This window comes from Enhydra lutris, unplaced genomic scaffold (genome assembly GCF_002288905.1).
Source record: "Enhydra lutris kenyoni isolate GAN:26980312 unplaced genomic scaffold, ASM228890v2 scaffoldscaffold35, whole genome shotgun sequence".
NCBI lineage: Eukaryota > Metazoa > Chordata > Mammalia > Carnivora > Mustelidae > Enhydra > Enhydra lutris.
This window is the reverse complement of record NW_019154119.1, coordinates 8,820,712-8,844,562: the sequence shown is the minus strand read 5'-3', so window position 1 is coordinate 8,844,562 and position 23,851 is coordinate 8,820,712.

The window sequence follows — 23,851 nt, the reverse complement described above, 5'->3', positions numbered from 1 at the left end:
ATTCCTCAAGAAATTAAAAATAGAGCTTCCCTATGACCCTGCAATTGCACTACTGGGTATTTACCCCAAAGATACAGATGTAGTGAAAAGAAGGGCCATCTGTACCCCAACGTTTATAGCAGCAATGGCCACGGTCGCCAAACTGTGGAAAGAACCAAGATGCCCTTCCACGGATGAATGGATAAGGAAGATGTGGTCCATATACACTATGGAGAATTATGCCTCCATCAGAAAGGATGAATACCCAACTTTTGTAGCAACATGGACGGGACTGGAAGAGATTATGCTGAGTGAAATAAGTCAAGCAGGGAGAGTCAATTATCATATGGTTTCACTTATTTGTGGAGCATAACAAATAGCATGGAGGACAAGGGGAGTTAGAGAGGAGAAGGAAGTTGGGGCAAATTGGAAGGGGAGGTGAACCATGAGACACTATGGACTCTGAAAAACAATCTGAGGGGTTTGAAGTGGCGGGGGGGGTGGGAGGTTGGGGGAACCAGGTGGTGGGTATTGGAGAGGGCACGGATTGCATGGAGCACTGGGTGTGGTGCAAAAACAAGGAATACTGTTATACTAAAAATTAAAAAAAAAAAGATTACAATTAGTGTCATAAGATACAATTTTACAACTAAAAAAACACAAGAAAATTTAAGAACACCTTGTAATATTAATAAAAGTTCAATAGTGTTTAGGCACTAAACATAATCACTAAGAAAATATAAGGAGAAAAATTAAAAGCCATGCAAAACCCTCAAAAAATTGCAAAACTCAAAATATTTAGAGCAAAGATTAAAAATATCTTAGAAACATAGACAATTTTAACAAAAATCCTTAGAAGGGACAAATCAATATGGTAAAAATTTTAGGCAGCTTAGTGACCTTTGCATACAACACTGCGGTTCTGAAGATAACGTGGACTGAAGTCAAAGCATGGTTCCACCAACTTACAGCTGAATGATCATAGGAGAGTTCCATAACTTTGCTATGCTTTAATTGGATTCTCTGTGAATGGGCCATAATAATAGTATATGCCTCATAAGTTTGTTGTATGGATTAAATGTGATCGATTGGTAAATGCAAAACCTGGCAGACTACAGGCACCCGAAAAGTCACAACTAGGGTTTTGTTTGTCATTATGATTGTCACTGATGTTGTTACAATTACTCCAGACTTCAGGTGTAGATTTTACACAGCCCTATGCAAAACTCTAGTGAGATTTTTCAAGGAATAGTTCTGGAAATTGTATGAAACAAATTGATAAAATATCTACTTAAATATTGAAAACAGAAAGATTAAATGAAAATGAGTTAAGTAGGTTTCCATAAAGCTCAAGAATTATGTACTTAAGACACAGAATTTAAAGTAAATGTAGAACTAGGAAACATACTTGCAATTCAATATGGCAGACAATCACATTTCTATAGAAATAAAGATTTGATTCAATTTATATCTTTGTACAATGTAAAAAAGCAACTCACACAAGAAAACATGCAAATGACTGAAAAGTAGTGTAATAGTATCTGTTTTACTAACAAGCAAAGAAATACAAATCAAATAATAATCCTATTTCCTTCATTCCAAATGAAATAATGAGAGTAATGAACAGGAGGAGGAGACTTTGCAGGTGACGGTGTGATAAAATGGAAGCACTCACATCCTGTTTCTATGAATAGATTTTTGAATGATATGATCTTAAATTTACAACATACAACATTAAATGTTCACTCTGCTAATTTTACTTCTTAGACTATATCCTACCCTAACAGAATAATCAAAATTATAGATGATACAGAGTGTACAAAAACAGAAAATAAAGCACCATTTATAGGCATAAAAAGAATTTGAATATGGGGTCATTATTAAGTAAATTGTAGTTTATTTATAGTATTCAGCCTCTTAAATGTTTGTTGTAGAAATACTCCTGTCCTATTTTTGTTATAGAAATAAGGTGCCATGTCATTTATACAGGGCGATTTCAGATAGATAAATATTCCATAAAAAGCCACTAAATGTGTTATCCTTAACACCTCTTCTGCTGTCGTGTATATTTTAAAGATTCTGTTCTTTCTTTATTTTTTATGTAATCATGGCAAAAAAATCTTGTAACATCAAATTCATCACCTTAAGCAATTTTAAGCCTACAGTTCATTGGCATTAAGTATATTCACATTCTTCTGCAACAGATCACCAGAATTTGTTCACTTTGCAAAACTGAAACTATGCCCATTAAATGTTCCTCATTTCCCTTTATCCCCAACCACTGGTAACCAGTATCCTACTTTTTGTTTCATGAACTTGACTATTTCGATACCTCATTTAAGTGAAATCAGACGGTATTTGTCTTTTGTGACTGACTTATTTCACTTACATATCCTCAAGTTTCATACCTTCTGTTGTAGTGACAGAATTTCTTTCCTTTTTAATGTTCAGAAATAGTCCATTGTATGTATATACCATATTTTATCTGTCTATTCATTTGTCAATGGATGTTTGGGTTGCTTCCACCTATTGACTACGTGAATAATGTTTCCATGAACATGGGTACACAAATATCCCATTGGGATGTATACCCAGGAAGTGGGATGGTTGGATCACACGGTAGTTTTAATTTTTTGAAGAACCACCATACTGTTTCTCATAGCAGGGGTACAATTTCACAGTCCTGCCAGAGATGCACAAAGGACTCCAATTTCTCCACATCTTTACCAACATTTTCTTTTTTCTTTCGGTATTAGCTATTCTAGTAGAGGTGAGATGGTACCTCATTGTGGTCTTGATTTGCATTTCTCTAATAAGTTTTCATGTTGAGTATCTTTTCATATGCTTGTTGGTTCCTTTATGTATTTTTTAACTTGTCAAAAATGTTAGTATTAATATATATTACTTTGTATCAAATAAAACACTATAAACATAATTAGGATCAGTTTTGCCTCCACCTTTGTGACATTAGCAAGAGCAAAGAATTTTTTCCAGGTCCTCAGATCCCCATTTGTGAAATAAGGAGGCTAAATTAGCTAATCCCATCTATGGCTTTTTTCATTAAAAGAAAAAAAAAAGCTTCCCTCATTTCCTCATAAAGGTAGCTACATTTATAAATCTCCTAAATTTTGGAATTATTCTGAGAACAAGTGAGTTTACCCATTAATTAATGATCTGGTGCTGTGTGTGGCTTTTTTTTCCCCCAGCATTTCTTCTTCACTTAACATTTTCAGAGCTCCAATAGACATTGGACCAGGGGCCACATTTTCAAGGGGCCACAAATACAAAGATAACGCAATCTAGACCTTGCCTTGTTAAGTTACAAGTTTTGAGAGGCAAACTTATAAATAAATAATTACAATGCAACTTGAAGTTCATATGATGCATGTGTAAATAAAGTTCATTGGTGTTATGAAGGGGCAGACATCTGCTTCCAAGGTGCTAAAAAAGTTAAGACTCATCTAATAGTGGGAAAAAACGTCCTAATAGTTACCCCCCAGACCTTGGTGTTTACAAAATCCATGGCACTAAAATTTAGTGAGAAGAAATTTAATATTCACTAGCAAAGACAAAGCAGAATTTCCATGAGCATTTAGCCATTATATTTCTTTTAAACTAACCAATGGCTAAAATGTTTTCCATTCAATCAAATGGTATTTTAGAAATTGTGGTCTACACAAAGGATGTCTCTTGCTGGGCAGAGTAATATAATACATTCTGTGTGGAGTAGGAAACTTTAATGATATATGCAGTTTTGTTATTAAAACTGAGTTATATATTTTGCTCTGCTCTGGAAAATTGTGACCCAGTATAACATATCTTCACATTGTTTATAACTTGAGGAAAATCAACATTTTGGGTTCCCAGTTCACACAGTAGGAATTACATTTGTTTTGGCCAAATATAATTTATATAACTGCAAGGAACAATAAAACATGAACTCTACAGTGTTTTCTTACCTAAAAATAATATAGACCTTGTAAAATGGAAGAGATTATTATTATAAAGGAAAAGACAGTAACTTAAAAGGCTGAAGCTCATTTTACAACACTCTTTAATGCCTGTGCAAATAGGCAGACACCTGTGTCCCCATTTTCCTTGACCCTAGCCACAGGAGTAAGATTCCACACAGTAATAAATAACCTTGCAAGTAAAACTTTGAAATATAATTTGCTTGAAAAAATCTAGTTCTTCTACATTCTGAAGTCAGTTTCAAAGTGACTTCTTGAAATGACTCAGTATTCTTTATTTCTCTACCTACAAAGATCTTTCTAATGTGGTGAAAGCATTGGTCCATTAAAAAAAAAAAAAAGGTTCCAATTAGTGAAGGGGCCACTCTGGATTTAAGAACTGGGAATTGAAATAATTAATTAATTATTAATGATTAGTGAATGAATGAATCAACCGATCAACCGATCAATGATTGGGCATTTATCTTTAAAGTCAGCTAGCCTATACAGGAATTGAATCTACTACTTCAGTATCCTACTATGAACTGTGGTCCTATTCTCAAGGATGTGGGAAAGATAAGATGAAGGATTAGGGTGGGATTTCCTTTGAGGAGATGTGTTCAAGAATCACACTGAATGCGTATTATAAAATTGTTGATTGCCATAATAAATCAGATAACTAGAAAGATATTGACTTTTGGGGGCAAGCATTATGTTCAAGGAACTAGTCCATTGTGTTTTATTTAATCCGAAAAAATCTAAACAATTCCATGAAGTTGGCAGAATTATCCCTGTCTTACATGTGAAGAAAGTAAGGCTCACACATCTAATGTGATGTGTTCCACATCACACCTGGTACAGTTAACCCTTGATGGAGAGTCTTCCAATTCTGCCCACTGCACGCATTCTACCCCACCACTTATGAATCAGTTAAGGACTCTGGGCTAGGATAAGTCACAGCATCATCAGATGGCAGATGGGTCTCATAGTCCTACTAGATAACACCTATCTATTCTTGCAATTTTTACCTCTCCTTAAGGCTCACAACTTTTCTTCTCCTACCGAGCAGATTTTCCTGCCCTGAGATTTACTTAGTTTTCAACTTCTAATCCTCAGTGTAATTTTTTACCTTGTCTTTCAAGTCATAGTATCTATTTCAAACTTGGCTTAGCATTGTACTAATGCTAGTTAGTACTGGGGGTTAAAGCCTCTGCCTTTGGCTCAGATCATGATCTCAGGGTCCTGAGATAGAGCCCCCCATCGGGCTCTCTGCTTAGCAAGGAGCCTGCTTCCCTTCCTCTCTCTCTGCCTGCCTCTCTGCCTACTTGTGATTTCTCCCTGTTAAATAAATAAATAAATCTCAAAAAAAAAAATTGTACTTAATGTATTAGGGTTTCTAATTGTATTGACTTTTTTTTTTCCCTAAAGCAATCCACCCTTAGTGCTTATTTAGATAGTCTTAAGGAATCCTAAATGACAGATACTTGTTTCTCAGAAGCCAACAGAGTCCATTTTCCTTTAAAAAACTTTGCAGCCTCTCCAGGCATTGAATCATCTGGCTTGAGGCCAGGCACTAGAGGGTGCTTTAGAAATATTATTTGATGATGAACTCGGATGTTGTCCACTTGCTTTTCAGAAATCATTCCTGTAAATCATGGCTTTGAAAACTTGTCAGCATTTTGCTCTTTCTTTTGTGGATTTCTTCAAAGTGAGAAGGAATGCCTGAAAAGTAAACATTCAACAGTCATAACTTCATCCCAAGGAGGGTAGAATTTAAAAAAATTATAGATACTTATAGATTTATAAATATTTCTGGGAGATAAAAAGAGAACCCTGTGGATAACCCACATAGAGCCTACTGGAACTTTATCAGTCAGCTGGGCTTTGTCAGAATGAAGTGGGTTGCTGAGGGGGCCAGCGGAACATGTGTTTCTCCCTCTTCCACACCCTTCTATTTTGGAAGCTTTCTGTAAGCATAACCCCTCACATTTGTAGGAAACTTCTCTCTCTCTTTTTTGCAAGAGGCACTTTTATATATATTATCTCTCCAGTGATATTTATAACAACCTGTGTAGTAGGTACTATTCTTATTCCCTAAATGAAAAAAAAAAAACAAAACACTGAAGTTTAGGGAGAATAATTAACTCACTCAAATCCAGAAGGCTAAGTGGCAGAATCAGACTTTAATTAGAGTGCTTTTTCCAACATATCCAATGAGGCAACCCCGTTCTTCTTCCTTTATCCTGTTAACATAACCATATGTCTGTACTGTTACCATAGCCATATTTCTTTCCTTCTTCCTTCAGACTTTGTCACATGTATCTTTCCCCCTTGTCATTCTTTTATTTCCTCTTTAAGGTCTTCTTGCCTTAAATAAAAATAAACCCCACAAACAATGAGAACCAGAGGTCATGAAATATAAAACGAGGACCTGCATGCCTCCTCTGCCTTCAAAAACCAGCATAGCCTGGTAGCAGAGTTTAAAAAGTCCTGTGGAAGCTACACTATGGAGCACAATGAGGTAGTGCCATGAATGAGGTACACTCTGTGGTCTAGGGTTTCAGGGGAGGCAGAACTCACACTGGGAATATCAGAAACAGCTTCCAAGGAAAAAGAGATGACTTTTTTCTAGGCCTTGAAAGATAGCAATATCCCCAAAGAGCACTCCACACAAGGAAATAGCAAAGACACAGTTGGCAAAACTCAGGGTTTTTGCAGAAAACAATAAATATTCAATTCATTGGAGGATCACTTGCCTGAGGAGGACCAGGGGGAGAAGAAGCTGACAGGCAAGCTTTTAACCAGGTTCTAGAGCAGTTTTGTCTAATAGAACTTTCCAGAATGGTGGAAATGTTTTATACCTGGCATTGTCTGATACGGTTCTGATATGGTAGCCATTGGCCACAGGTGGCTATTGAGCACTTGAGAAACTGAAATTTAATTTTAATTTAATTTTAATTAAATTTTATTTTAATTTAAAAGCCACATGTGACTAAGGGGCTGCCATTTTGTACAGAGCAATTCCAGGGACCATGAAATATATACTGAGGCTATCACAGAGTTCTAGGTTGACCCAGGACATATGGATACTTGCTGACTGAAGGAGAGAAATGAAGTGAGAGTATGTGGAGGGGCTGAGATAAGAAAAATAAGAGGTGGAAAAATTAGAATTTGAGATCAGAGGACACATCAGGTTGGAACTGCTGAATTTGTGAACCACAGAATTCAAAATACAACTACTTACACTCATTTCACCTGTGTAATAAAATTTGTTCTCCACCAAATTTATAAACTGCTCCAACAATAAATGATAGCCATTTTTTCATCTCTTAACAATATCTAGTAGCTAGCACCCTGTCTTACACAAAATATGTTGTGCATACGATAGATTTTGACAAACTCAACCATAGCTATGGGTTAATATGATATAGTTAAGATAAATATTCACTGTCTAAACTGGATAGAAGACAAGAATGGAGGCAGTTAACATTCAGTTACTTAATGTTACTTAATTCAGTTACAACATATATAACCAGATAAGCCTTAAAAATGTATTGGCTTGTGTGTGTGTGTGTGTGTGTGTGTGTGTGTGTGTGTGTGTGTGAGTGTGTGAGTGTGTGCACACACAAACATATGTTGGTTTATTTCTCCCTAACCTTTCTTTATCTCTAAAGAACTTGGAATTTAAAAGCCCAAACATGGTTTATCACACACACTATCTGTATTCTTTTAAACCCCACAGGAAATAATATTCTTGTTCCAGCTTCATTAGATTCTTCAATTATGGATAAGTTATTCTGAAAAATGAGCCAATGTCCACTCCCTCATTCTATGGCTAAAAGGATTATTAAAACAAAAACAGAAAATTGGGCTCTCCCACTCTGTAAGGAGTTGATCCCCCAAAGATTTAAGATCAAAATATCAAAACCATAAGTGAAAACTAGTGCTGAAGTTGGTAATGGCTTCCCTACAACACTTTGCAAAAAAGAACAAAACAAGAGTAGCCACCGTAGGGCAACACCACTCATTCAACTGTGTTTTGTTTTAACTGCAAATGGACTCATCTTGTGACTGCCTTCTCAAATAAGTTGAAATATTTGTGTGCTGCTGACTCCTCATATATGGACATTTAGGGGATGAATGGTTACCACATAGCTCTCTCATTCACTGTGTTAGGAACCAATGTTCACCAGATGACCTGGCCTCTCTTCTACTAACCAAGGATGTGAGAAAAATGTGCAGTTTCAGAAAGAAGGATTAGGAAGTCAGTAAGTTTTTCCTTAAAACTGAATCAAAAGTTGCCTTGGCCAACTACACATGATGTGCATCAAGTGGCTTTCTCCAGTTCTCCAGGGCAGGGCTTTTGTGCTCTGCCTCCCCCAAAACCTCCTTTTGGAGACATTCTTTGCTATTCATCAATAACACCTATGGCTATTGCCAAACTCTCCCACCCACCTTTCTAGACCTGAAGAGCAAGTGAGGGTCAGCTGATGCAGGCTACCAGAGGACCTCAGAAAAGGAACTCTGGAGATTGTACTCCTATGCCTTCTTGTCTCACAATGAAAATCTGTGAACCTCTAGAGATACTGTTTTCCAGCATCTTAATCTCATTCAAATTATCCAACACTTCTTTGGAATATTGGCAACAGAAGTTTTGAAAGAGTTTTAGCTCCAAATTCTCAATTATAATTTTATTGTTTGTGTCTCCTCCTGTTTGAGTTTTCTTACCAAAAAATAAATAAATAAAATGACAAAATGTGGAATCAGTGTCTTTTAATATACATTTATGTGAATTCAGGCAATTGACCATATAAACCAAGGGAAAACAATGCAGTGAGCAACAGCAATGTGTTCCTTGAGGCTGGAATTGTTTCTCCAGCCACAGAATCCTAAGATCTTAAAATTGAAATTGATCTTAAAGGAAGCCACCTTATATCATTCTTACAAATGATTATACTAGTGCAAATATTAAATGCCTGGGATCAGAAATGGGAAGAATGCTCCTTCGTATTCTGCTTTTTTTTTTTCCTCCAAATCTCCCAAGTAGCCAAGTCTCTGGTATGTATCAGAGGAACAAGCAATTTTCAGAGTGAAGTCAAGTGAAAAGTATGTAGATGGCAGTGTAAATGTTAGGAGAGCTTGGGGAAAAATATGCCAACTATGTGCTGTTTTGCTATAGTAAGTATGGAACGGCTTCTCCAATGCCACGGGCAAGATCCTTGCCAAGTGGAATACCCTATTTATAACCCTATCAAGAAGTGGAAATAGTGCCAGGAACAAGATAAAACTATTAGTTGTATTAACAAAAATACTTAAAAGCATTTTGTATTTGAAAATAAATGTTAGTGGTTAAGAAAAATATATAAGTAGTTGTAGATCTGGGTGTTGAAACCTGTTGCAGGACCATTAATTAGTCATCATCTTATCTTTACTGCCATATGTCTGCCAACTTGCCTGTTTGAAGTTGTAAATGGAGCTCATAAATGGACTCTTTGGGAGATATGCAGAAAATAAACAATTCTCCTTATTCGGTAAATAGTTAAGAAATTTCCCTGGACTCACATGTTTTTTTCCTCCCGTTGGTACCATTGAATCAGTGCCCATCTGGGGCATCCTCCTGATCTGTCTAGAACCTGCCAGTCTTTTCAGTGCCAAGTATTTAGGCTGTTATCCCAGAGGTGGGAAAAACAGATGGAGTCCAAAGGAGTGCCATGAACATGCAGATGCTTGTCACAAGGATGTCACACTGGGGAGGGCCTGGAACCCAGCCTGCACATGCCAGTATCAGGACCCAAACCATGAGCTGCCACCCCACCTCATTCCCTCTTTCCCAGTACCCTGAGGAGCAGCATGTTGAATAAGCAAGAGGCTAGGGGAACGGTTGGACAGATGCCAGGGCTGGCTTCCTTTGCCTTCTCTACTGGCTCAGTGAAACGAGATAATCCACGCTGTCCTCTGTTGTAACAACCAGGCAAGCATTAGGATCCAGTTCCTTTCTCTTCCTTTTTCTGGCACTTTATCTTCTCCACCTACTCATTTAACCTGGTAGACTACAAAGATGGTATGATTTGGATGAAGTTTGAGTTAAATCCTGCTCTTTTACTAGCCCTCTGTCTCTGAAGAAAAAATAATACTAAACGACATTTAACTTAACTAAGCCTCAATTTCTTTTCTGCTAGTGGCATCTACCTTGCTAGTTTGTTGTGAGGGTTAGCAAAAGCAATATGTGAAATGCCTAGCTCTGTTTGTAGCATATGGTAGGCAATAAATGTTAATATCCCATAGCTAGAGGCACTACATTAGACTATGAATACACCAGTTTATTAATGGCTCATTAATATTTAATAATATAATTCATTTATCCTTGTATTAGATAATAATATAAAATATACCCTGTAAATATCTACTTATTAACATAATCTAATTATTAACCCTCTACTTACCAAAGTTTGTAATTTTATAAATAACTGTGTATACTTATTTAAGATATAATTGCCACTTACTATATATTATGTATTATATATTTATGTATATATATTACATATATCACACATGGATTATATTGTTTTATATGTCATCCATTATATTATGGCTGATATTACATATCATGAGTCTGTATCATTTATATATCCTATATCATGTCTCATGTTTTCTATATTATGTTTAATAATAATACACGTTAATTATTAATTTATTTGTACAAATTATATATAGTTATTTTAATTGTATAATTTCATTTAAAAAAAGTAATTTAATGAAACAAGATGGGATCAGGAGGGAGACAAACCATAAGAGACTCTTAATCTCACAAAACAAATTAAGGGTTGCTGGGGGGGAGGGGGGGCGTGGGGGGTAGGGTTATGGACATTGGGGAGGGTATGTGCTATGGTGAGTGCTGTGAAGTGTGTAAACCTGGCGATTCACAGACCTGTACCCCTGGGGCTAATAATACATTATATGTTAATAAAAAAAAATAAACAAACAGAAAAAAAATAAATAAATGAATAAATAAATAATTTAAGATACAAAATGATACAATGATTATATAATTAGCATATAATATATAGTATAAGATATATTAGGTTTTAATATGGATTATTAGATTACTTGATTACTAAGATGTAAAAGCCTGATTCAAATAATGTTCTATATGTGCCATTATAGAAATATAAATGTAAATATACATGCACAAAAATAATTATTACAAAATCTTCAGTGTACTCAGGCCACAATTCTCATGATTAAGAGTTGAGAGGGAGAGGGGTGCCTGAGTGGTTCAGTCAGTTAAGCGTCTGCCTTCATCTCAGGTCATGATCCCGGAGTCCTGGGATGGAGCCCCGGGGTCTCCCTGCTCAGCAGGGAGCCTGCTTCTCCTTCTGCCTGATGCTCCCACGTTTGTGCTCTCTCTCTCTCTCTCTCTCACTCTCGTTCTATCTCAAATAAATAAATAAAATAAAATCATTAAAAAAAAAGAGTTGAGATGGAGGCAAACCATAACAGATGCTGAAACCAATGGAAGGTTGCTGGGGGCAGTGGTGGATGGGAGGATGGGGTCACTGGGTGATGGGCATTTAAAGAGGGCATTTGATGTAATGAGCACTGGGTGTTATAAGCAACTGATGAATCACTAAATTCTACCTCTGAAACTAAAAAAAAAGAGAAAAGAGAAAAAAAATGAAAGAAAGAAAAAAGAAAAAAGAAAGAAAGAATTGCCACAAGGGGAGTAATAAAATATCATGGAAAGACTATGGGTTTCAGAGCAAGAAAAATTTAAATCTAGGCACAGCCAGGTGTGGGAGCCTCGGCATGAACTTAACCTCTCTGCATCCCTGTTTCTCTATTTTAACAAAAAGAAGGGGGCTTACAGACTTAGGTAGAAATAATACATGAAAAGGACACAACACAGCATTTAGTACCTAAGTAATCCACGAATGATAGACATCATTATTCATATTACTCCTAGTTAATATCAATTATTACTAAAAACGAATGCTTAGTATTGTTTTCAGTGGAAGTCCTGGAAGCACATTGAAGAAGCCGTCGCTCACCTACCTGGGAACGCTCGGTGCAGAGCTGGCTACTGAGATTTCTGTTTTGCCTGGGCCTTGTTTGGAGAGCAGGGCCAGTTGTTCTCACTTTCTAGTGGTTGGAGAACATTCAAACTGATATCCCTTGTGGGGTAAGATCTTGGGGACAAATATTTCTTCTATTTCAAGGTTTCTTAAATTTCACATGTGATTTAAAAAGCAAATAAGCCCCTTAATTGCTTCGTTAAGCTAGTCAACACTAATTAAGAAAAGTCAAGAGGAAAAATATTAGAAACTGCTGTGCTTGACTTTTGCCTCCTCTCTTCCTTCCAGATTCCGTCTTGCTTTGCTGAGGAAAGAGAGTTTGTGCTTTTCTGTGATGGAGCCCACTCTGACCTCCTCGGTTCAGAGTCTGAAACTGAGCTCTAATCTTTTGGGGTTCGATTCTGTTTATTACTGGTGAAATATGATTTCCCAATCCCACGAAAAAATGCCTAAAATGTGAAGTAGCACAGGGGGTAACCTGAACTATCTTGATGAGCTAGAATTCAACAGGCTGGAAACCTCCTCCTCTTCTCCTCTGGCTCAGCTCAGGGACTTTGGAACAGAGGCACGGAGGTTCTATTAGCTTGGGACTGACTAGCCCCGTGATAGCAGGAGTGTTCATTCTGCCAGGGGAAGCATGGCTGCAGGCCTCTGCCTGGGACTGGTGTACTTCTGGGTGTTCAGAGACCTGCCACTCTGGAGGTACCTCAGGCCAAAAATGGGAGCACTGCGGTGAGTGTGTGTGAGTGTGTCTCCGGGATTTGTGCACCTTTGAATGTGCGATACAGTAAGGATATTCTACTTGTCTGCAACACAAATAGAACCAGAATCCAGCCTTTGGCATTTGTTCAAACTTGAGCACAGTTATGTCTTTCAATTCTGCTGAATCTCGTAAGAAAAGTGATTTACCTTATAGATTTTCCTAGAACTAACGAGGCCATGTCCCTTATTATATCAATGCCCTTGAAATCTCTCAGATCCAAGGAGAATGATAAGGTAAATCCAGCAACCAGCCTTAACTCTCCTGTATTGTAATAAAGGTTACATACTGAGCACTTACTGTGTACCAGATTCTATTTAGGTATTTTGTAACCTCAGCCATATTTAAGTCACAATAACTCCTTGAGGTGCATTTGTTATTTCCATCAGTTGATGAAGCCATTAGGGCTAAGAGAAATAAAGAAAAGGCTCAAGAGTTGGTAGGTGCTTGAGTGGAGATTAGAACCCAGAGCTGCCTACTGCAAAATCAAGGTGACTTCCCCCATACCCCATCCTATTCAAAAGGCTCTTGTTGTGATCCTCTGAGTTAGACCAGCAATTCTTTCTGGTGTTAAATGAGAAGAACCCAAGTTCCTCCTTGCTCTGAAAATGCTACTTAGCACAGGATCCCTGCTGAGCTTGCTCTGTGTGCAAACATCCCCTGCGTCTCCAAGGTTGACTTTCCCCACAGCCTTCAGGACCTCAGAACATGTGGAACCCTTTAGAGGAATGTGGGCGGCTTACGGGAATCTGCTAGAAGAGCAGAAAGTATGACAGACTCAGGGATTGGACTCAGAAGGAATTTTACCCACATTCTCTCTTGTGACCAGAACTGAGTTATTTAGGATTGCAGGTGATTTCCTCTAGGTGCCTCAGTTCTCAGGGATGGATCTTTCATTGAAAGTGAATGAGTGAAAAAAATAAGGTCCTTGCTTTCCATGACAAACTCAACACACTCAAGAGATTCAAAATTGTAAGACTCAATCAGCTATTTGTCAGGCTCTGAAGCATTCTGGGACACCAAGTGCATAGGCTCACTGCATGAAGAGGCCCTCGATGGATGTGGTCAGGTGTCCAGTTCATAGGCTCCAAAGGGGTTCTGTTAGCTCAGTGCTGCCTAGTTCCATGGTATCAGGAGTGTTCTTTCTGCTAGAAGAAGCATGGCAGTGGGGCTCTGCCTGTGATTGGTGTACTTCTGGAGGTTGAGAGACCTCAGTAGACTCCTAGACATTTAATATCCACCCCAGTTTCCTTGGGACCCAGGACTAGTGGGCACGGACCAATTCTAGGTTCCATGCATCGTGGGTCTGAGCCAGCTGATAATTCCCTAGCCTTGCACTGATGAAGACAAAGTCTTCAGGGTAGGGATGGGGGCAGAGCCTTTAACTCTGATGCTTCAGACACATGTCCATTCTCTCTAGAAAACAAATTACCTCTGGCCAGCAATTGTCTGAAGATAAACTAAGGCACAAACTGTGCACAATTTAAGAGACTACAACATTTGTGCAAATACTAACATTAATTAAAACAAGCAAATAAAAGAACAAACAAACCTTACATATTTCCTTCTATTTCTTGATGTTCTGAAGATCTACAGCAACTGATTATAAGCCTAAAAAATTAATCAAGTAGGCATCAAATTATTCCCATAAAGAATATGAGCTAGTGTCATGAGATTCTTTCTCAAGAAGATCTTTAATGAGAGTGAAATGAGGCCTTAATAATAACAAAGTTTCTGATATTTCTCTGGGGCCTCCACTGCTCCAACTACTCAAAAATCAAGGACCAGAAATCTAGTGTAAGCCAAATGTATGATGAATGTGCAGGAGATGGGAGCATGCCACACGAGTGGACCTAAGGAATTGGGGGTATGAGGTCAGCAGCCTTGCTCAGAGCTCAGAAGTTGATCTCTGCTATAGCACCAACTAGTCAGGTAAAGAATCCAGGCTCTGATAAGCATAAAGCAGGATATCAAGACCCCAGATAAATGGGCCAAATTCTTCACAAAGCTGTGGTCCTGCGGGGGGCCTGGGACACTGAACAAAATGGAGGTTCCTGACTAATAAACATGTAAGGGCAGACTTCAGTCCTATGGACAACTACAGAGAGGGCAGAGATATCAGTAGGGTAGCACCCATGATCTCAGGAGCACCAAAACTCAGACCTTGTTGTGACCAAAGTGATTAGAATCTAATGAGAATGCCTGGCCATCAAACCAGTCAATGGATCCCAACAAAGTTGCATGATATTTCTAAGCTCCACTGACCCAAGGATTGAAGTGGTTGAAAGTTCCTGATAACCTCTATCATGAACAGGACTGTTTTGGGTCCTCAGTATTCTTAAGTCCCCCAGAGGTTCAGAGGACCAAACCCTAAGAATCTAAAGAGGGAAGCAAACCAGGGCATGGAAGATTTCCTACATGAGCACTCTGGAAGTTCATCACTCTGAGGTCATTTCCATGAGGCTGAGAGATCTGAGATCCTTTCCATGAGGTTCTCCCAAAGGAAGAATGACCTCATTCTGCAAGCAGAAGGTGAGAAAAATACAGACGTATGAAGGAGCCAGTGTGAAAAGGAACTTATGTGAGGATATCTGCCAACTGGAATGAGTGGGTCAAATCTCAGCTACAGTGCTCTAGATAGACAGGCAAGACCAGTAGGTATCTCACCAGAAAGGGTTTAGACCAGCCACAGATTTTGACATTTTTGAGTCCAAAAAGGCTTCCATACATTATATTGATGTGTGTCCCTGGAAGTGACTTCAGAGACAGCCCCAGAAGACCCCTCCCTTCACAAATCAAGTTCTGGGAAAGCCATGATGGTTCTCCTCTTGTGTTTCCACCAACCTGCTCCATTGATTTCACTCTCCTCACTGACTCTCAAATTAGCATCTATTTTCCACAGTTCAGACCTTTAATCAGAGCTTTCTCTTTGGCTGAAATGCTCTCCAGTTTTTCTACTCCCCTCAGGGCTTTGAACCAAAACTTACCTTTTTCCCTATCAGAATTACTTTAGCTTACAGTGACTCAATGGCTTTAATATCTGAATCATGTATTAAGTAAGCATTATTTAATATAGTTTCCTAGAAACCCAATAGACTAGGTCAGATTCACATTAAGCCACAGATTAAAGACCAGGAAGAGCCCCTTATAGACATCTACCTAACCCCACCATTTCTCTGTAATGGTGAGTAGGCAGAGGTCCAGAAGGGAGAAGTGATTTCTTCAAGGTCTTCGAGGTCACTGGGGAACAAATAGCAAAGGGAAAAAAAAAATTTTATCTCCTGACTCTCAATCCAGGATGTCTTCCATGACTTTTTCTTGCCTAAGTAGTTCAACTAGAGATCCAACCCAACAAAGACCATGTTTTCAGAGAAATTATGAGATGGTGCAGGGCTGTCTCCTGATGTTCTGGCAGCTATGAACCTTGCCAAAGATCCCTGTTTTTGCAACTCTGACTGAATTGTAAGGAAGAAGAGGCCAGTGCTGGGTGAAGCTGCCTCTAAGGCACTATAAGCCCTCCCAGGAGGGAAGAGGAGGAGATCCATTACAGTAACCTTGAGATTTCCTCCCATGTTCCCTTTATGGCCTCTTTTACCTCATGTCAAGTTCTAGGATATGAATGTGCTCAGGGGTAGGGAAGGCAATAATCCCCAGGGTCTTGCTCTATAAACTTCATTTCCTCCCTTTATTGCACTTAACTGCCCGTGAACTCTATTAATATTTTGCAAATTGAGATCCCTAAAACACATGTTACTCTTAATTTTAACCTCATGCTAACTAGGATGTGGTCAAATTTTCACAACAAATTCCAAGGATTTTTTGATATGCCTTGGAAAAATGCATTTAAAGGTGGCCCTGGGTTTTTTTTTTTTTTTTTTTCCTATATCCACACAATTTCTTTCAACTCCTGCTGTTAAGGAGCAGGCAGAAGTGAACTCCATTATGTCCAGGAGTGACAGAAGGAAGCATCTACCAGTCCAAGAGGGACAGTCAGAGAATTCCATATTTCTGAATCTGCCATAGTAAATATCTGATGTCCCTTACTCAACAGAATGGGTGCACACCTTTGCACACAGGATCATTTTTCTTAGAAACACTTTGCCACTCCATAAACACAGTTCTTCCCTTAAGGTAAATAATTTATGTCTTAAAAGTTTAGTGGGAAAAATAGATTTTTCCTACCTCCAGTTATGCCAAATACATTTTAATGGACGAGCATCTAAAGTTCATCAGGCAGAAAGAAGAAACCCCTCTTTCCCTCCCTTCCCTCCTTTTTTCTTTACTTTCTCTTCTCTTCCTTTTTTTTTTTTTTTTTTCCATTCAACAGGTATTTTCTGAGTACCTACATGTGCCAGGAATTACCCTAGCTGTTGCGGATACCATGGTAAACATAATCCTGGAAAACATGAACCACATGATTCCACATTTAATCATTTAATTACACTTGTAAGTATTCAACTGCTGAAGTGGGTATTCTTCCCCCAAAACACAGCAATCAGTTTTAGGCATTCATCTCAATAGAAATACTTTAAAAAATGTTCAGCTATAGAAAATAAAGCAATAACTTTTCTATCAATCATTGGATCAATTTGTTTCTCTGTTTTCGTTCATATCTTCTGCCCATTTTTTGATATGATTGTCTGTTTTGTGTGTGTTGAGTTTGAGGAGTTCTTTATAGATCCTGGATATCAACCTTTTGTCTGTACTGTCATTTGCAAATATCTTCTCCCATTCCGTGGATTGCCTCTTTGTTTTCTTGACTGTTTCCTTTGCTGTGCAGAAGCTTTTGATTTTGATGAAGTCCCAAAAGTTCATTTTCGCTTTTGTTTCCTTTGCCTCTGGAGACATATCTTGAAAGAAGTTGCTGTGGCTGATATCAAAGAGGTTACTGCCTATGTTCTCCTCTAGGATTCTGATGGATTCCTGTCTCACATTGAGGTCTTTTATCCATTTTGAGTTTATCTTTGTGTACGGTGTAAGAGAACGGTCAAGTTTCATTCTTCTACATATAGCTGCCCAGTTTTCCCAGCACCATTTATTGAAGAGACTGTCTTTTTTCCACAGTATATTTTTTCCTATTTTGTCGAAGATTAACTGACCATAGAGTTGAGGGTCCATATCTGGGCTCTCTACTCTGTTCCACTGGTCTATGTGTCTGTTTTTATGCCAGTACCATGCTGTCTTGGTGATCACAGCTTTGTAGTAAAGCTTGAAATCAGGTAACGTGATGCCCCCAGTTTTGTTTTTGTTTTTCAACATTTCCTTAGTGATTCGGGGTCTCTTCTGATTCCATACAAATTTTAGGATTATTTGCTCCAGCTCTTTGAAAAATATCAGTGGAATTTTGATCTGAATGGCATTAAAAGTATAGAATGTTTTAGGCAGTATAGACATTTTAACAATGTTTATTCTTCCGATCCAAGAGCATGGAATGGTCTTCCATCTTTTTGTGTCTTCTTCAATTTCTTTCATGAGTGTTCTGTAGTTCCTCGAGTACAGTTCCTTTACCTCTTTGGTTAGGTTTATTCCCAGGTTATCTTATGGTTCTTGGTGCTATAGTAAATGGAATCAATTCTCTAATTCCCCTTTCTGTATTTTCATTGTTAGTGTATAAGAAAGCCACTGATTTCTGTACATTGACTTTGTATCCTGCCACGTTGCTGAATTGCTGTATGAGTTCTAGTAGTTTGGGGGTGGAGTCTTTTGGGTTTTCCATATAAAGAATCATGTCATCTGCAAAGAGAGAGAGTTTGACTTTTTCATTGCCAATTTGGATACCTTTTATTTCTCTTTGTTGTCTGATTGCTGTTGCTAGAACTTCTAATACTATGTTGAACAAGAGTGGTAAGAGTGGGCATCCTCGTCATGTTCCTGTTTTTAAGAGTTTTTGTTTCCCCAAATGATTACCCATTTTCTCTCAATTATTACCTTGAGTTGATGTTCACCTAAATCTTAGTTACCCCAAAAGAGAAGATATTGTGGTATACTGACAGCAATTTTCCCCCACAGCCAACTCTGAGACAGATAATGGAGAGCAGGGCCACTCAAGAGAGCAAAGTCCAACTTTCTCAGCTTCCTGCCCTTCCACAGTGGCCAAGGTCACACCTGTACCTAGAGGAGAGGTCGTCCTCTCTCCTATGTATCCCATTGACTCATTCTCCAGCTTCCACTGCTCTCTCACTCCCATTTCCACCCTCCCTGTAGTTCCAAAACAGTGGGGGTTGGGGGAGCAACATTCTCAATCTATAAGTACCAACTTCTCTCAATATCTTTGATTAGAGAGGACAGCATCTCCAGAGGAAAAAGGAAATATTCTTCCTGAAGGATCAGTGACAAGTAAAGTAAATAATAATCAGGATAAAGGGTGGTTACATTTGATCAGGCACCAGTGAACACAGCACAGCTTTTATTCATCAAATTATTTTGTCAAGATAGGAGGGTGGGAGTATTCTAGATTAAAGAATGTAATCAATTAAGAGTTCTCAAACTTTTAGGTTTCATAATGCCTTTATACACTTGGAAATTATAGAGGGCATCATTTTTTTTAATTAAAGTATAAGTGATGTATCATATTAGTTTCAGGTATACACAGGACTTCAAAATTTAATGTACATCTTATCTAACAATATTTTTATATTGGAAACTAAAACAAAATAATTTTCAGTGCTTATTTATTAGTTTATTTTAAAATAATACTAAACTCATATTTTGACACAAATAACATATTTTTATGAAGATAATTATACTTTTTATAAAAGTGGTTAATGAGAATAAACAAATGTCTTTAATGTTTAGTTAATAGAAGGTTGATTCCCATATCTGGCATTCAATCTGTTGTTATAACACACAACATATAACCTCTGGAAAACCCTACCCTCATAAAAGACCAAACATTACTCAGCATATATGTGCCTCAGTTTCTTCATCAGTGGATATAACAATAGCATCTACTTATCTAACGTTTGTTAGAATAAACGACTTTGTTTTGTAAACTGTTTGGAATAATATCTGGCACAATAGCAAGAACTCTTATCAATAACACCATTATTATTAGCATTTATTCTGCTGAACCACTCCCTGAATGAGGAAGGACCTGTGTGGTGACCCTCCAAGTTGGAACTGGGACTTAGTATGCATTGCACTTGGGGTGAAGTCAGCATCCCTCTTTTCTATGTCTTCTATGATCTCCATACAGAACAGAGCACTCGGGGCTTTTATTTGTAAGTGTTGGTCTAGTTTTGGGACAGTGGTTCTGAGGTTACTCAGGCTTGAGGTTATCAGACTGATCTACATGGGAAAAAGTAATACGGACATAGCCATAGAATGCTTCTCATGATCTTCAAGGTGTTGAGGTTAGATGGGACCCTCATGATCTTCAAGCTATTAAAGTTGGATGGGACCTCAAGGGCCATTTGGTTTTTCTTCCTTCTAGCTGTAGAAATTTTCTAGTGTTTATTCTACATTGTTGGTTGGGGCACTTTAAAGGACTCAGAGTTTACCTAAATCAGATGTTCTCTCAACTGATAGCACATCAGAAGTTTAAAGACCTTAATCTTGCCTCTCTGGAGCCTCTCAAAAGTCATTTCTTCTCTAAATCTCCTCATCTGCCTTATCTAGGCCAATTTCCAGTAATAGGTTTACTACCACAGAAGCAGGAATGAACAAGTGTGACAGCAGGGGCTTTGGAAATAGACTCAGACTTGAAGATGAGCTGTGCAACTTTGAGCAGTTACTTAACTACTCTGAGATTTAGTTTCCTCAGCTTAATAATAAAGGCTAATGGGAATATTACCTCACAGGTTTAACTGCAGATTATGTGTGATAATGCACACAAAGCATCTCCCATGATGCCCAGCATAGCAAGTATGGGCTTGACTTAAGACTGGTACCAGAAACAGAGCCTGAATGGGGATTAGAATGCTTTCAGGAGATAAGGAATGAGGGGAAGAGGATGTGACAAGAAAAGAGCTAAGCAAGGCCATGACCTCAGCTGGAATCTACTTTCAGCCAGATCCCACAGTGAACTGAGGAGCATGAATTGCACCAGAGTCCCACCTTAAGACAATGGAACTTGATGTATTTGTAATTCCTTATCAGTGAGTCATTGACTGAGGCCTAAAAGATGGGGGGGGGGGGGAGTAGGGGGGGTGCATAACATCCCTGGTGAAATTCTGTCTCCCAGGGAATAGAACATAATTCTCTAGAATTCTCTAGGGAGAGGGAATGAGAAATGAGTGCACTGGGCTGGGGAAACGGACTGGTAGGCACTAGCGGTATCTACCGCCCTTCACCCTCTAGCCTGCTCACAAGCCCAGGCTTCTCACATTACTGTCCCTTCTCCCAGGCATAGCTTCTCCAAGATTCTGATTGATCACAACTCCAGAAGAACCATACTAGAGAGTGGTAGGACTAACTCCATTTCTTGCACTTCAGTGGGTCCCAAAAATAAGTGAGACTGCATTGCCCTAGGCCACCACACTTCTAGATCCATCCCCTCCTTTCCCTGGGTTAGCACTTATATCTGTCTAGGTGGGTTACCTGGTGCGTTAACCCATTTCTGAGGGTCTGAGTCCTGATGACCATGCTTTTAAACTTGTATGTCTAGTAAGCACTGGGAAAAGCAGAACCAAGAGTGGCTAATGGATGACACATGGCCATAGGCACCTGCTTCCCCTTCATGAAACAGCAGGTCTTCCCCTTAGGTAAGAGTTGGTTCCAACTGATAGTACAGACACTCCTTTCTTTAACAGTCTAGTGGCACAGTGGGCCAAAGTGACCAGGTGGAAGTCAGAGCCTTAACTTAATGAGTCCTATATTTCCTGGTAGAAACAGTGCCAAGAATCTCAACTTTCAGGAACCAGGAGCATAAATTCCTGAAGCAGTTGACTGGGAGGGCCACTGAGTGAGCACCCAAAGAGTTCACTAGAAGACTCAACATAATAGTCCCTTTCCCTTTGTAGAGAATGAGATCTCGCATTGGAGCCCCAGTCCAGGGACTGGCCAGTGCACAGAAGCCTTGAGAACGTTGCTTTAGAGCTGCCCATGTTGGGCATGAGGCTCCCCTCCCAGCTGACAGAGCTCCACGATAGACCAGAGCCATGCAGGGCCCTGGGCCCTGGCCCCCTCAGCTGAAGTCAGCAGCCGCAGAGTGTCTCAAACCTGCTGCTGGCCTCAAAGCTCGACTAGCTTGGCCCAGGCCCCACATCACTGTAGGACACCCAGGGCTTCAAAGGAGCAGCCTCCTCCTCCCAAACACTTCTTGCCAAAGCACAGCTGAGGCAGGCTGGAAGCTAAATATTTGGATTGAGTGGGAGGGAGAGTCCAGTCCTCCAAGGGGTATTTTACCCAGGCCATCGGGAGAGAACCAGCTCACAGTACAGGCATGCTGGGCCCCATGGCCCTGGAAAGCCATGGGATTGCTGTGCAATCAGCTGGACGATACGCCTGTAAGCCTGGCAGAAGAGACAGTCCCGCCAAGTGCATACCACTCTCTAGCCTGCTTCCTTCATCTCATTTTGCCCCCTTAACAACCTCAGGAAACCGCAGGGTTGGGTAGCTCTTCCCTCATGCATGCAGAACTTGAGCATCTGCCAACAAGAAGAAATGACCTTCTCGAGTTTGCACACCAAAGAAGGGCTGGAGACTGGATTTTGGCCTTCTGCAGGCAGGCTCTACCCCTTCCTTAGCAATCGAGATGTCTCCTTAACAATGATGTATCCCATGTAAGCACACAATACTATAGGAGGTAGAAAGAACATAGATATTGGAGACAAAAGAGTTCACTTTTTGTCAGTTCTGTGACCCGTAGCCTGTCACAGGAAAGTGGAGGCAAAAATGGACTCCCTCCCCCACCCCCAGCCCTGGACCACACTGAGAACCAGCTGAGTGTATTTTAAAAGCCCATTCTGCACTGCATGCACCCTGTACCAAGTAAAGATGACAACAGTGATTGTGCTAAAGCAAATGGTGATCATAACCTGAAGGACAGTGGACATGGAGGCTATCTTGGACACCATCTTGTCTATCTCCTTCATTTTATAAACGTAAAGGCAAGTTTGCTTAAGTTGACCTAGTAAAATTGTAGCAAAGCCAGGCTTAGATCTTCCAGACCTGGGCAGTTTCATTACTATTCTCTTTCTATTAATGTTCCCAAACACTTAAAAAATACAACATTTGTTCTCTGTGGAGTAGATGGAAAGATAATCTGTTCCCTGGTTACGGACAAGGCAATGCGACAAAGCTTACAAGAATGACCTCGCATAGCATGGTAAATACATGGCGGCCTAGAGGGGCAACTGGATGGCAACATCAGTTAAGTGTCTGCCTTTGGCTCAGGTCATGATCCCGGGGTCCATGGTCAAGTCCTATGTTGGGTTTCCTGCTCAGTGGGGTGTCTGCTTCTCCCTCTCCCTCTCCCTCTGCTCCTCCCTGCTGCTCGTCTCGAGTTCTCTCTCTCTCTCTCTGTCTCTGTCTCTCTCTCCAAAAAATAAATAAATAATCCTTTTAAAAAAAATGATGGCCTGGGAGCTCACTATTCATTTCCCCAAAAGAATTTCATTAAAAAAAAAAAACTACTCATATCCAATATTTGCCATCCAAATGTTAGAAGGTCCTTCTTTGTACAGATCTCCCACCAATTATGTGGACTCCTCTTTACAACAACTCTGTCTGGTAGGCAAACCTCCTCTGCCTAGTGAGCTGTTGTGTAGCTCTTGTCAGACAGGTACTCAACTGTTCAAACTCCTGACTTCAGCTAATATTTGCAAGCAACCTACTACTAGATGTATTGATGGTCAGAAGTTCTCCCATGGTTTGGAGCACAATCTGCCTCCTTGGGGCTGGCAGTCATCTTTCGTTCACACTATAAAATAACTGCCCTCTGTGAGTTTTTGCCATGGAATTTGGCAAAGTTAACCATTTTCTTCTTGATACTCTGTCTTCCTTGTCTCCTGATAATCAGGCTCCAGCTTCCCTGGCTTATAATTTTCAGCCTCTTTCACTGACTAGTCTTCTTTTCTACCCCTTAGATAGCAGTGTTCCAGAGAGTGCTGATTCATAGCCTCAGAGACTGAATTCCCAAGTAATATATT